The sequence below is a fragment of the Salvelinus alpinus genome, chromosome 3 (assembly GCF_045679555.1).
Source record: "Salvelinus alpinus chromosome 3, SLU_Salpinus.1, whole genome shotgun sequence".
In the NCBI taxonomy this organism is placed as follows: domain Eukaryota; kingdom Metazoa; phylum Chordata; class Actinopteri; order Salmoniformes; family Salmonidae; genus Salvelinus; species Salvelinus alpinus.
This window is the reverse complement of record NC_092088.1, coordinates 110,469,806-110,485,275: the sequence shown is the minus strand read 5'-3', so window position 1 is coordinate 110,485,275 and position 15,470 is coordinate 110,469,806. Positions and strand designations below refer to the sequence as shown.

The 15,470-nt window shown below is 39.6% G+C and overlaps 1 long non-coding RNA gene across 1 annotated transcript in view; it reads left to right on the top strand.

Annotated features, from left to right (window-relative positions):
• Positions 1–3,132: 3,132 nt before the first annotated feature.
• The window catches only part of LOC139569778 (uncharacterized), a 24,613-nt gene continuing 12,275 nt past the window's right edge, over positions 3,133–15,470 (top strand). The window contains exon 1 of the long non-coding RNA XR_011673966.1: positions 3,133–3,443. This is a non-coding gene — a long non-coding RNA (uncharacterized lncRNA). The remainder of the gene's footprint in view (positions 3,444–15,470) is intronic.

Below are 15,470 nucleotides of genomic sequence, written 5' to 3'. Positions count from 1 at the left end.
TGAGTCCCATCCTCTCCTGTAAAACTAGTTAATCACAGTGAGTCCCATCCTCTCCTGTAAAACTAGTTAATCACAGTGGATCCCCTCCACTCCTCTCCTGTAAAACTAGTAAATCACAGTGGGTCCCCTCCACTCCTCTCCTGTAAAACGAGTTAATCACAGTGGGTCCTCTCCTCTCCTGTAAAATTAATTAATCACAGTGGGTCCTCTCCTCTCCTGTAAAACTAGTTCATCACAGTGGGTCCTCTCCTCTCCTGTAAAACTAGTTCATCACAGTGGGTCCCATCCTCTCCTGTAAAACTAGTTCATCACAGTGGGTCCCCTCCTCTCCTCTCCTGTAAAACTAGTTAATCACAGTGGATCCCCTCCACTCCTCTCCTGTAAAACTAGTTAATCACAGTGGGTCCCCTCCTCTCCTCTCCTGTAAAACTAGTTAATCACAGTGGGTCCCCTCCACTCCTCTCCTGTAAAACTAGTTAATCACAGTGGGTCCTCTCCTCTCCTGTAAAACTAGTTAATCACAGTGGGTCCCCTCCTCTCCTGTAAAACTAGTTAATCACAGTGGGTCCCCTCCTCTCCTGTAAAACTAGTTAATCACAGTGGGTCCTCTCCTGTAAAACTAGTTAATCACAGTGGGTCCTCTCCTCTCCTGTAAAACTAGTTAATCACAGTGGGTCCCCTCCACTCCTCTCCTGTAAAACTAGTTAATCACAGTGGGTCCCCTCCTCTCCTGTAAAACTAGTTAATCACAGTGGGTCCTCTCCTCTCCTGTAAAACTAGTTAATCACAGTGGGTCCTCTCCTCTCCTGTAAAACTAGTTAATCACAGTGGGTCCCAGCCTCTCCTGTAAAACTAGTTAATCACAGTGGGTCCCCTCCTCTCCTGTAAAACGAGTTAAACTAGTTAATCACAGTGGGTCCTCTCCTCTCCTGTAAAACAAGTTAATCACAGTGGGTCCCATCCTCTCCTGTAAAACTAGTTAATCACAGTGGGTCCCCTCCTCTCCTGTAAAACTAGTTAATCACAGTAGGTCCTCTCCTCTCCTGTAAAACTAGTTAATCACAGTGGGTCCTCTCCTCTCCTGTAAAACTAGTTAATCACAGTGAGTCCCATCCTCTCCTGTAAAACTAGTTAATCACAGTGGATCCCCTCCACTCCTCTCCTGTAAAACTGGTTAATCACAGTGGGTCCCCTCCACTCCTCTCCTGTAAAACTAGTTAATCACAGTGGGTCCTCTCCTCTCCTGTAAAACGAGTTAATCACAGTGAGTCCTCTCCTCTCCTGTAAAACGAGTTAATCACAGTGGGTCCTCTCCTCTCTTGTAAAATGATAAGGGAATAAACCTTATTATAATAAAGAATTGAAGACAATTGAAAAAAATCCATAAACGGATTAAACTTTATTAAACTTTTCATGTAATTATTGTTTTAAGTACAGTGTACCAAATCCTGAGGGAATAAAGTGTTTATTTTAATTAACAGGGTAACTGTGCTGTCATGTGATCCCTGTTTTAACTATAGTGTAACAATGTGTTATAAATATTAATGTGTCCCTGGGTGTGATTCAACCATGTCTCAAAATGGCAGAAAAGGTCATCAAAATTGTGCTACGGTTTTACACTACACCAAGGTGATAACCACTACACTACAGAAACTGCTGCTTGAAGCATCTACAAGGAGTAAACACATGCAACGAATATCAGTAAAAATCTATTTGAATTCCTATAATAAGGCACTCATGAAAAGCGGAGCTTTCTGTTTCAGCCCGGTTTCTAACCGTGGACATTTTGTTTGTGAGGCGAACTCGATAGGCACCACACTAACAATGTTCTCTCCTCTCTGTATCTCTGTCTCTCATCTCCCCCACCCACCCTCTCTGTCTCAATCTGTCTGCCTCTCTCTCACCATCTCTCTCTCTGTCTGTCTCCCGAACCCTTCCCCTTTTGTTATTAGTCAACCAGTCTGTGTGTTTGAGGAACTAAAAGAGCTGATTAATCACTTTCAGACTATCAAAATGAAAAATTAGGAAACATTGAAGAAACACGAAAGAGAAAGGGTCAAAATATGATTATATATGTACACACACACACACATTTAGATGTACCCAGCTCTCCTTGAACCCAGAGAGAGAAACAGAGAGGAGGGTGTGTTGAGGGGTGGTTGGAGGGGGGGGAGATGGGGGAGGAGAGAAGAGAGAGGGGGAGGAGAGAAGAGAGGAGGAGGAGGGAAGAGAGAGGGGGAGTGTTGATGTGAGGTGGGAGGGGGAGGAGGGCATAGAGAGGGGGAGTGTTGAGGTGGGGTTGGAGTGGGAGGAGAGAGGGGGAGGAGGGTAGAGAGAGGGGGAGGAGGGTAGAGAAAGGGGGAGAGAGAAGAGAGAGGAGGGGAGGAGGGTAGAGAAGAGAGAGGGGGATGAGAGAGGGGAGGAGAGAAGTGAGTGTTGGAGTGGGAGGAGAGAGGAGGAGGTGGAGGGAAGAGAAAGGGGGGATTGTTGAGGTGAGATTGGAGTGGGAGGAGAGAAGAGAAGCGAGACGTGAGGAGAAAAGAGAGAGGGGATGAGGGAAGAGAGGGGGAGGAGGGGAGGGGGAGGAGGGTAGAGAGAGGGGGAGGAGGGTAGAGAAAGGGGGAGAGAGAAGAGAGAGGAGGGGAGGAGGGTAGAGAAGAGAGAGGGGGATGAGAGAGGGGAGGAGAGAAGTGAGTGTTGGAGTGGGAGGAGAGAGGAGGAGGTGGAGGGAAGAGAAAGGGGGGATTGTTGAGGTGAGATTGGAGTGGGAGGAGAGAAGAGAAGCGAGACGTGAGGAGAAAAGAGAGAGGGGATGAGGGAAGAGAGGGGGAGGAGGGTAGAGAAAGGGGGGATTGTTGAGGTGAGATTGGAGTGGGAGGAGAGAAGAGAAGCGAGATGTGAGGAGAAAAGCGAGAGGGGGGAGTGTTGAGGTGAGGGTAGCGTGGGAGGAGAGAAAAGAGAGGAGAGAGAGAGAGAGAGGGAGGAGAGAAGAGAGAGGGAGGAGTTGAGAGGTTGGAGTGGGAGGAGAGAAAAGAGAGGAGGAGGGTAGAGAGAGGAAGAGGGAGGAGAGAAAAGAGAGGGGGAGGAGGGTAGAGAGAGAGGAGGCTGGCAGCTTGTTCTAATAAAGAGCCTGTTGATAGATAGAGGTGCAGCGTAAGGGTGGAGGAGAGAGCAGTGTGTGTGAAAGAGAGCGAGGTAGGGAAGGAGGGGAGAGAAAGGGAGGAGAAGAGAGAGAGGAAAGGAAGGAAGATAGAGAGCAAAGAGAGCCGTTTGTGTCAGAGAGAAGAGGGGAGAGAGAGAGAGGGAGGGGGAAGGTTATAGAGAGCAAGAGGGGGGAGAGAGGGAGGGGGAAGGTTATAGAGAGCAAGAGGGGGGCGAGGGAGAGAGAATAGAAAGACTATTATACCACTGCTAAGTGATACAGACCATGGCTGAACAGAGAGGTAGGATTACAGCTCTGCCTGACACACACACACACACACATACACGCACACACACACACACACACCACTTTCTTTGGTGTGACATTACCGTGACAACGTTACAATTGATGCAGTAAAGGTCAATGGAACGCAGGATACTGTTCTAAATAGTCCCTGAATGTTCTAAATAGTCCCTGAATGTTCTAAATAGTGTCTGAATGTTCTAAATAGTCCCTGAATGTTCTAAATAGTCCCTGAATGTTCTAAATAGTCCCTGAATGTTCTAAATAGTGTCTGAATGTTCTAAATAGTGTCTGAATGTTCTAAATAGTGTCTGAATGTTCTAAATAGTGTCTGAATGTTGTAAATACAGTCTGAATGTTCTAAATAGTGTCTGAATGTTCTAAATAGTGTATGAATCTTCTAAATAGTGTATGAATCTTCTAAATAGTGTATGAATTTTCTAAATAGTGTCTGAATGTTCTAAATAGTGTCTGAATGTTCTAAATAGTGTCTGAATGTTCTAAATAGTGTCTGAATGTTCTAAATAGTGTCTGAATGTTCTAAATACAGTCTGAATGTTGTAAATACAGTCTGAATGTTCTAAATAGTGTCTGAATCTTCTAAATAGTGTCTGAATCTTCTAAATAGTGTCTGAATCTTCTAAATAGTGTCTGAATCTTCTAAATAGTGTCTGAATGTTCTAAATAGTGTCTGAATGTTCTAAATAGTGTCTGAATGTTCTAAATACAGTCTGAATGTTCTAAATACAGTCTGAATGTTCTAAATAGTGTCTGAATGTTCTAAATCATACCAGAATGTTCTAAATACAGTCTGAATGTTCTAAATACAGTCTGAATGTTCTAAATCATACCAGAATGTTCTAAATACAGTCTGAATGTTCTAAATATAGTCTGAATGTTCTAAATATAGTCTGAATGTTCTAAATACAGTCTGAATGTTCTAAATAGTGTCTGAATGTTCTAAATAGTGTCTGAATGTTGTAAATAGTGTCTGAATGTTCTAAATACAGTCTGAATGTTCTAAATAGTGTCTGAATGTTCTAAATAGTGTCTGAATGTTCTAAATAGTGTCTGAATGTTCTAAATAGTGTCAATGTTCTAAATAGTGTCTGAATATTGTAAATACAGTCTGAATGTTCTAAATACAGTCTGAATGTTCTAAATCATATCAGAATGTTCTAAATACAGTCTGAATGTTCTAAATATAGTCTGAATGTTCTAAATATAGTCTGAATGTTCAAAATACAGTCTGAATGTTCTAAATAGTGTCTGAATGTTGTAAATAGTGTCTGAATGTTGTAAATAGTGTCTGAATGTTCTAAATACAGTCTGAATGTTCTAAATAGTGTCTGAATGTTCTAAATAGTGTCTGAATGTTGTAAATAGTGTCTGAATGTTCTAAATAGTGTCTGAATGTTCTAAATACAGTCTGAATGTTCTAAATAGTGTCTGAATGTTCTAAATAGTGTCTGAATGTTCTAAATACAGTCTGAATGTTCTAAATACAGTCTGAATGTTCTAAATACAGTCTGAATGTTCTAAATAGTGTCTGAATGTTCTAAATACAGTCTGAATGTTCTAAATAGTGTCTGAATGTTCTAAATAGTGTCTGAATGTTCTAAATAGTGTCTGAATGTTGTAAATACAGTCTGAATGTTGTAAATACAGTCTGAATGTTGTAAATACAGTCTGAATGTTCTAAATAGTGTCTGAATGTTCTAAATAGTGTCTGAATGTTCTAAATACAGTCTGAATGTTCTAAATACAGTTTGAATGTTCTAAATACAGTCTGAATGTTCTAAATAGTGTCTGAATGTTCTAAATACAGTCTGAATGTTCTAAATAGTGTCTGAATGTTCTAAATAGTGTCTGAATGTTCTAAATAGTGTCTGAATGTTGTAAATACAGTCTGAATGTTGTAAATACAGTCTGAATGTTGTAAATACAGTCTGAATGTTCTAAATAGTGTCTGAATGTTCTAAATAGTGTCTGAATGTTCTAAATAGTGTCTGAATGTTCTAAATACAGTCTGAATGTTCTAAATAGTGTCTGAATGTTCTAAATAGTGTCTGAATGTTCTAAATAGTGTCTGAATGTTGTAAATACAGTCTGAATGTTGTAAATACAGTCTGAATGTTGTAAATACAGTCTGAATGTTCTAAATACAGTCTGAATGTTCTAAATAGTGTCTGGATGTTCTAAATAGTGTCTGAATGTTGTAAATACAGTCTGAATGTTCTAAATACAGTCTGAATGTTGTAAATACAGTCTGAATGTTGTAAATACAGTCTGAATGTTGTAAATAGTGTCTGAATGTTGTAAATAGTGTCTGAATGTTCTAAATAGTGTCTGAATGTTCTAAATAGTGTCTGAATGTTCTAAATAGTGTCTGAATGTTCTAAATAGTGTCAATGTTCTAAATAGTGTCTGAATATTGTAAATACAGTCTGAATGTTCTAAATACAGTCTGAATGTTCTAAATCATACCAGAATGTTCTAAATACAGTCTGAATGTTCTAAATATAGTCTGAATGTTCTAAATATAGTCTGAATGTTCTAAATACAGTCTGAATGTTCTAAATAGTGTCTGAATGTTGTAAATAGTGTCTGAATGTTGTAAATAGTGTCTGAATGTTCTAAATACAGTCTGAATGTTCTAAATAGTGTCTGAATGTTCTAAATAGTGTCTGAATGTTGTAAATAGTGTCTGAATGTTCTAAATACAGTCTGAATGTTCTAAATAGTGTCTGAATGTTCTAAATAGTGTCTGAATGTTCTAAATAGTGTCTGAATGTTCTAAATACAGTCTGAATGTTCTAAATAGTGTCTGAATGTTCTAAATAGTGTCTGAATGTTCTAAATACAGTCTGAATGTTCTAAATACAGTCTGAATGTTCTAAATACAGTCTGAATGTTCTAAATAGTGTCTGAAAGTTCTAAATACAGTCTGAATGTTCTAAATAGTGTCTGAATGTTCTAAATAGTGTCTGAATGTTCTAAATAGTGTCTGAATGTTGTAAATACAGTCTGAATGTTGTAAATACAGTCTGAATGTTGTAAATACAGTCTGAATGTTCTAAATAGTGTCTGAATGTTCTAAATAGTGTCTGAATGTTCTAAATAGTGTCTGAATGTTCTAAATAGTGTCTGAATGTTCTAAATACAGTCTGAATGTTCTAAATAGTGTCTGAATGTTCTAAATAGTGTCTGAATGTTCTAAATAGTGTCTGAATGTTGTAAATACAGTCTGAATGTTGTAAATACAGTCTGAATGTTGTAAATACAGTCTGAATGTTCTAAATAGTGTCTGAATGTTCTAAATAGTGTCTAAATAGTGTCTGAATGTTCTAAATAGTGTCTGAATGTTCTAAATAGTGTCTGAATGTTCTAAATACAGTCTGAATGTTCTAAATAGTGTCTGAATGTTCTAAATAGTGTCTGAATGTTCTAAATAGTGTCTGAATGTTGTAAATACAGTCTGAATGTTGTAAATACAGTCTGAATGTTGTAAATACAGTCTGAATGTTCTAAATACAGTCTGAATGTTCTAAATAGTGTCTGAATGTTCTAAATAGTGTCTGAATGTTGTAAATACAGTCTGAATGTTCTAAATACAGTCTGAATGTTGTAAATACAGTCTGAATGTTGTAAATACAGTCTGAATGTTGTAAATAGTGTCTGAATGTTGTAAATAGTGTCTGAATGTTCTAAATACAGTCTGAATGTTCTAAATACAGTCTGAATGTTCTAAATATAGTCTGAATGTTCTAAATAGTCTGAATGTTCTAAATAGTGTCTGAATGTTCTAAATACAGTCTGAATGTTCTAAATACAGTCTGAATGTTCTAAATACAGTCTGAATGTTCTAAATACAGTCTGAATGTTCTAAATAGTGTCTGAATATTCTAAATAGTGTCTGAATATTCTAAATAGTGTCTGAATGTTCTAAATACAGTCTGAATGTTCTAAATACAGTCTGAATGTTCTAAATAGTGTCTGAATGTTCTAAATAGTGTCTGAATGTTCTAAATAGTGTCTGAATGTTGTAAATAGTGTCTGAATGTTGTAAATAGTCTCTGAATGTTGTAAATAGTCTCTGAATGTTGTAAATAGTCTCTGAATGTTGTAAATAGTGTCTGAATGTTGTAAATAGTGTCTGAATGTTGTAAATAGTGTCTGAATGTTGTAAATACAGTCTGAATGTTGTAAATAGTGTCTGAATGTTCTAAATACAGTCTGAATGTTCTAAATAGTGTCTGAATGTTCTAAATACAGTCTGAATGTTCTAAATACAGTCTGAATGTTCTAAATCATACCAGAATGTTCTAAATAGTGTCTGAGTGTTCTACAGCAGGTGCCTGAGGGTTCTAATGAATGTAGAGTTAGGTTTAGTGTCTGGTTTTGTGTTAGGGTTAGCTGTTAGTTCTAAGGGGCTTCAGAGATTTGAGGATCGTTTTAGGTTAGTATGTGTGGTATGATGTCTGTCCTCCAAGCTACCATAATGCTTTGCTTTCTCAAAGAGGAAGCCAACATCCTGTTGCTGAGTCATGTCAGTCAGTGTCCTGTTTTAACAGGAAGTGACTAGATGAGAGACCCTGTGAGGGTTGAGGTTAGTTTCTTTAGGTTCAGGATTCTTTTAATAAGGGTGTTCAGTCTCAGAGAGCAGTGGAAGGGTTAGACGACAGTGGAATTTGATGTATTTATTATGGATACATTTATTATGCCAAAGCAGCAGCTACTCTTCCTGGGGTCCAGTAAAATTAAGGCAGTTTATACAGTTTTAAAAACATTACAATACATTCACAGATTTCACAACACACTGTGTTCCCTCAGGCCCCTACTCCACCACTACCACATATCTACAGTACTAAATCCACGTGTTTGTTGTGTGTGTGTGTGTATGCATGTGTTTGTGCCAATGTTTGTGTGGCTTCAAAGTCCCCGCTGTTCCATAAGGTGTTTTTTATCTGTTTTTAAATCTGTTTCTACTGCTGCATCAGTTACTTGATGTGGAATAGAGTTCCATGTAGTCATGGCTCTATGTAGTACTGTGCACCTCCCATAGTCTGTTCTGGACTTGGGGACTGTGAAGAGACCTCTTGTGGCATGTCTTGTGGGGTATGCATGGGTGTCTGAGCTGTGTGCCAGTAGTTTAGACAGACAGCTCGGTGCATTCAACATGTCAATACCTCTCATAAATAAAAGTAGTGATGAAGTCAATCTCTCCTCCACTTTCAGCCAGGAGATATTGACATGCATAGTATTAATATTAGCTCTCTGTGTACATCCAAGGGCCAGCCGTGCTGCCCTGTTGTGAGCCAATTGCAATTTTCCTAAGTCCTTTTTTGTGGCACCTGACCACACGACTGAACAGTAGTCTAGGTGCGACAAAACTAGGGCCTGTAGGACCTGCCTTGTTGATAGTGTTGTTAAGAAGATAGAGCAGCGCTTTATTATGGACAGACTTTTCACCATCTTAGATACTGTTGAATCAATATGTTTTGACCATGACAGTTTACAATCCAGGGTTACTCCAAGCAGTTTAGGCACCTCAACTTGCTCAATTTCTACATTATTCATTACAAGATTTGGGTGAGGTTTAGGGTTTTATGAATGATTTGTCCCAAATACTACTAGTTTTAGAAATATTTAGGACTAACTTATTCCTTGCCATCCACTCTGAAACTAACTGCAGCTCTTTGTTAAATGCTGCAGTCATTTCAGTCTCTAGTAGCTGACCTGTATAGTGTTGAGTCATCCACATACATAGACACTCTGGCTTTACTCAAAGCCAGTGGCATGTCATTAGTAAATATTGAAAAAGTAAGGGGCCTAGACAGCTGCCCTGGGGAATTCCTGATTCTACCAGGATTATGTTGGAGAGGCTTCCATTAAAGAACACCCTCTGTGTTCTGTTAGACAGGTAACTCTTTATCCACAATATAGCAGGGGGTGTAAAGCCATAACACGTTTTTCCAGCAGCAGACTATGATTGATAATATCAAAAGCCGCATTGAAGTATAACAAAACAGCCCCCACAATCTGTTTATCATCAATTTCTCTCAGCCAATCATCAGTAATCTGTGTACAGTAAGTGCTGTGCTTGTTGAATGTCTATACCTATAATTCAAATCAAATCAAATGTTATTTGTCACATGCGCCGAATACAACAGGTAGACCTTACAGTAAAATGCTTATTTACGAGCCCCGAACCAAGAATGCGGTTTTAAAAAATATGGATAAGAATAAGAAATAAAAGAACAAGTAGTTAAAGAGCAGCAATAAAATAACAATAGCGAGACTATATACAGGGGGGTACCGGTACAGAGTCAATGTGCAAGGGCACGGGTTAGTTGAGGAAATATGTACATGTAGGCAGAGTTACTAAAGCAATTTTACGTCCAAGTTGTCAGACCCCGGTGGCATGTCACTGTTGACTTTTGTGCCTTGTTGCAAACAGGAAGCATGAATTGGAATATTTTTATTCTTTACAGGCTTTCTATTTTCACTCTATCATTTAGGTTAGTATTGCTCATGTTGTTGATCCATCCTCAGTTTTCTCCCATCACAGCCATTAAACTCTGTTTTAAAGTCCCTGAGTGGTTTCCTTCCTCTGGAAGGAGAGATAATGTTTCTATAATTTGAAAGGGCTTTAGAGGACAGTAGAAGTTGATAAATAGTTGAAGTCGGAAGTTTACATACACCTTAACCAAATAGATTTAAACTGAGTTTTTACAATTCCTGACATATAATATACATGGAGATATACATGGATACAAATTCCCTGTCTTAGGTATGTTAGGATCACCACTTTATTTTAAGAATGTGAAATGTCAGAATAATAGTAGAGAGAATTATTTATTTCAGCTTTTCTTTCTTTCTTTCATCACATTCCCAGTGGGTCAGAAGTTTACACACACTCAATTAGTATTTGGTAGCATTGCCTTTAAATTGTTTAACTTGGGTCAAACGTTTCGGGTAGCTTTCCACAAGTAGCTTACCACAATAAGTTGGGTGAATTTTGGCCCATTCCTCCTGACAGAGCTGGTGTAACTGAGTCAGGTTTGTAGGCCTCCTTGCTCGCACACACTTTCAGTTCTGCCCACAAATTTTCTATGGGATTGAGGTCAGGGCTTTGTGATGGCCACTCCAATACCTTGACTTTGTTGTCCTTAAATCAGTTTGCCACAACTTTGGAAGTATGCTTGGGGTCATTGTTCATTTGGAAGACCCATTTGCGACCAAGCTTTAACTTCCTGACTGATGTCTTGAGATGTTTCTTCAAGATATCCACATACATTTCCTACTTCATGATGCCATCTATTTTACGTATTGGGACAGTGACACCATTTTTGTTGTTTTGAGATAAATTCACTTAGTGCCAACAGAATGTCAGAATTCCCCCCCTTTTCCCCAAAAAAAGTCTGTTACTGTCACACTCCCTCACCCGCTCCGGCATTCAACATCGCCTATCTACTAACCACCGGCCCTGGCAATCATCATTACACACACCTGATCCCCATCATTACACACACCTGATCCCCATCATTACACACACCTGGTCCCCATCATTACACACACCTGGTCCCCATCATTACACACACCTGGTCCCCATCATTACACACACCTGGTCCCCATCATTACACACACCTGGTCCCCATCATTACACACACCTGGTCCCCATCATTACACACACCTGGTCCCCATCATTACACACACCTGGTCACCATCATTACACACACCTGGTCCCCATCATTACACACACCTGGTCCCCATCGTTACACACACCTGGTCCCCATCATTACACACACCTGGTCCCCATCGTTACACACACCTGATCCCCATCGTTACGCTAACCTGATCCCCATCGTTACGCACACCTGGTCCCCATCGTTACGCAAAACCTGGTCCCCGTCGTTACACACACCTGGTCCCCGTCGTTACACACATCTGGTACCATCATTACACACACCTGGACGTCATCATTACACACACCTGGACTTCATCATCACATTGATTACCTTCCCTTTATTTACTCCTCAGTAGCCTCAGTCATCAGGCAGTGTTGTTTTTTTCCCATTCACTTTCTGTATGCTTCTCATGTTTCATTTAACTGCGTTCTTCATTATTACAAGGACCTTCTGCACCTGCTTCTTGACACCTGGCCTATATGTGACAGTCTACGATCTACACAAAATACTCTGGAATGTCAAAGTGGAAGAAAAATTCTAACATTTGTAAAATAATATGAAAAAATAAATATGTCTTGATTAGATAAGTATTCAAACATCTGAGACAATACATGTTAGAATCACCTTTGGCAGCGATTACAGCTGTGAGTCTTTGGGGGTAAGTCTCTAATAGCTTTCCACACCTGCATTGTGCAACATTTGCCCATTATTTTTTCTAAATTCTTTAAGCTCTGTCAAATTGGTTGTTGATCATTGCTAGGAAACCATTTTGGGGTGTTGCCATACATTTTTAAGCATATTTAATTCAACACTGTAACTAGGCCACTCAGGAACATTCCCTGTCTTCTTGATAAGCAACTCCAGTGTAGATTTGGCTTTGTGTTTTAGGTTATTGTCCTACTGAAAGGCGAATTCAACTCTCAGTGTCTGGTGGAAAGCAGACTGAACCAGGTTTTCCTCTAGGATTGTTCCTGTGCTTAGCACCATTCCATTTATTTTTTATCCTGAAAAACTCCCCAGGCCAGAACGATTACAGGCATACCAATAAATAAGTCGCTCTGGATAAGAGCGTCTGCTAAATGACTTAAATGTAAATGTAAATGTAATAACATGATGCAGCCACCACTATGCTCGATAATATGTAGAGTGGTACTCAGTGATGTTTGGTATTGGATTTGCCCCAAGCATAACACTTTGTATTCAGGACGAAAGGTTAATTGCTTTGCCATATTTTTTGCAGAATTAGTTTCTTTTTGCAAACAGGATGCATGTTTTGGAATATTTGTATTCTGTACAGGCTTCCATCTTTTCACTCTGTGAATTAGGTTACTATTGTGGATTAACTAAGTGGTCAAATCTAATTTTATTTTTCAAATACGCCGAATACAACAGGTGTACAGTGAAATGCTTACTTACAAGCCTTTAACCAACAATACAGTTTTAAGAAAAATAAGTGTTAAGTGTGACTAAAATCAACTGATGTAAAAAGAAGAAAATAGAAAAATAACTAGAAAAATAACAGTAGCAAGGCTATATACAGGGGGTACCGGTGCGGGGACACAGGTTAGTCGAGGTAATTGAGGTAATATGGACATGTAGGTAGAGGTAAAGTGACTATGCATAGATAATAAACAGAGAGTAGCAGCAGCGTAAAAAGTTTGGGGGGGTCAATGCAAATAGTCCGGGTAGCCATTTGATTTGCTGTTCAGGAGCCTTATGGCTTGGGGGTAGAAGCTGGTTAGAAGCCTTTTGGACCTATACTTGGTGCTCCGGTACCGCTTGCCGTGCGGTAGCAGAGAGAACAGTCTGTGACTAGGGTGTCTGGACTCTTTGGCAATTTTTAGGCCCTTCCTCTGACAGCGCCTGGTATATAGATCCTGGATGGCAGGAAGCTTGGTCCCAGTGATGTACTTGGCCCGTCAGGAAGTCCAGTATCCAGTTGCAGAAGAAGGTGTTTAGTCCCAGGGTCCTTAGCTTAATAATTTAGCTTTTCTCCTTTGACATTATTTGTTGTTTGTGTAGGTCATCGACTACATATATAAATGTAATTCATTTTAAATGCAGGTTGCAAAACAACAAAATGTGGAAAAAGTCAAGGGGTGTGGATACTTTCTGAAGGTACCCTAAAACATGCTAAACTCTCACCATTACAATAACAGGGGAGGTTAGCATTTTATATCATTCCCCTAAAACATGCTAACCTCTCACCATTACAATAACAGGGGAGGTTAGCATTTTATATCATTCCCCTAAAACATGCTAACCTCTCAACATTACAATAACAGGGGAGGTTAGCATTTTATATCATACCCCTAAAACATGCTCAACTCTCACCATTACAATAACAGGGGAGGTTAGCATTTTATATCATTCCCCTAAAACATGCTAAACTCTCACCATTACAATAACAGGGGAGGTTAGCATTTTATATCATACCCCTAAAACATGCTAAACTCTCACCATTACAATAACAGGGGAGGTTAGCATTTTATATCATTCCCCTAAAACATGCTAACCTCTCACCATTACAATAACAGGGGAGGTTGGCATTTTATATCATTCCCCTAAAACATGCTAACCTCTCACCATTACAATAACAGGGGAGGTTAGCATTTTATATCATAACCCCAAGACATGCTAACCTCTCACCATTACAATAACAGGGGAGGTTAGCATTTTATATCATTCCCCTAAAACATGCTAACCTCCCACCATTACAATAACAGGGGAGGTTAGCATTTTATATAATTTCCCCTAAAACATGCTAACCTCTCACCATTACACCATTACAATAACAGGGGTAAATGACTAAATGACTTAAATGTAAATGTAAATGAGGTTAGCATTTTATATCATTCCCCTAAAACATGCTAACCTCTCACCATTACAATAACAGGGGAGGTTAGCATTTTATATCATACCCCTAAAACATGCTAAACTCTCACCATTACAATAACAGGGGAGGTTAGCATTTTATATCATTCCCCTAAAACATGCTAAACTCTCACCATTACAATAACAGGGGAGGTTAGCATTTTTGGGGGGTTTGATATTTATGCCTCTGTAACGTTCTCACTCATCATGTAGTCATTGCTTGCTATTAATATGACACCCAATATTTAACTGTTTACTACTTGAATACATATATAACTGAATTTGGGGGACTGTGTACAAAAATATTTATAAACGGTTCACCCGACATGGTTGAAAATAGCCTCAAATGAAAGCTAATAGTCTGCTGTTTCACCTCATATTCATTGTATCATTTCAAATCCAAAGTGCTGGAGTACAGACCCAAAACAACAAACGACTTGTCACTGTCCCTATCGTCAACCTAAAACTACCACTTTCCATAATTTACTTAGCTAGCTAACTAGCTAGGTGGTTTAAGTTTTGCTTTAGCAACGAGGGCAAAGGAATTAGGAGAGCAACATTCACCTCCACTAAGATGCTGTTCACATTGATGTCCATTCTGAATTAAGCAGTTAAGGGAACTCATGGGCATTTTTTGTAACATAATTTAAGGGGGAAATGAACCTTAAAATGTTTGGTGCAACTGTCTTAACGTGAAGGTAACTTTAACGGAAAAGATACGGCGGAAATGTGTGTGTGTGTATGTCTGTTTGTGTGTGTGCCTTGTCTGCGTGTGTGTGGATGTGTGTGTGTGTGTGGTGCCTGCGCAAGCTTGTGTGTGAGCAGGAAGACAGGCTAATCCACATGGGATCTAAGGCTGACAGAACTACTGCAGGAAGACAGGCTAACCCACATGGGATCTAAGGCTGACAGAACTACTACAGGAAGACAGGCTAACCCACATGGGATCTAAGGCTGACAGAACTACTGCAGGAAGACAGGCTAACCCACATGGGATCTAAGGCTGACAGAACTACTGCAGGAAGGGAGGCTAATCCACATGGGATCTAAGGCTGACAGAACTACTGCAGGAAGACAGGCTAACCCACATGGGATCTAAGGCTGACATAACTACTACAGGAAGACAGGCTAACCCACATGGGATCTAAGGCTGACAGAACTACTGCAGGAAGGGAGGCTAATCCACATGGGATCTAAGGCTGACAGAACTACTGCAGGAAGGGAGGCTAATCCACATGGGATCTAAGGCTGACAGAACTACTACAGGAAGGGAGGCTAATCCACATGGGATCTAAGGCTGACAGAACTACTGCAGGAAGACAGGCTAACCCACATGGGATCTAAGGCTGACAGAACTACTGCAGGAAGGGAGGCTAGAACCGTGTAAGAGAATGGAACACTAAGGTATTGTAAGTGTGTGTGTGTGTGTGTGTGTGTGTGTGTGCATGTTTCTACATGTG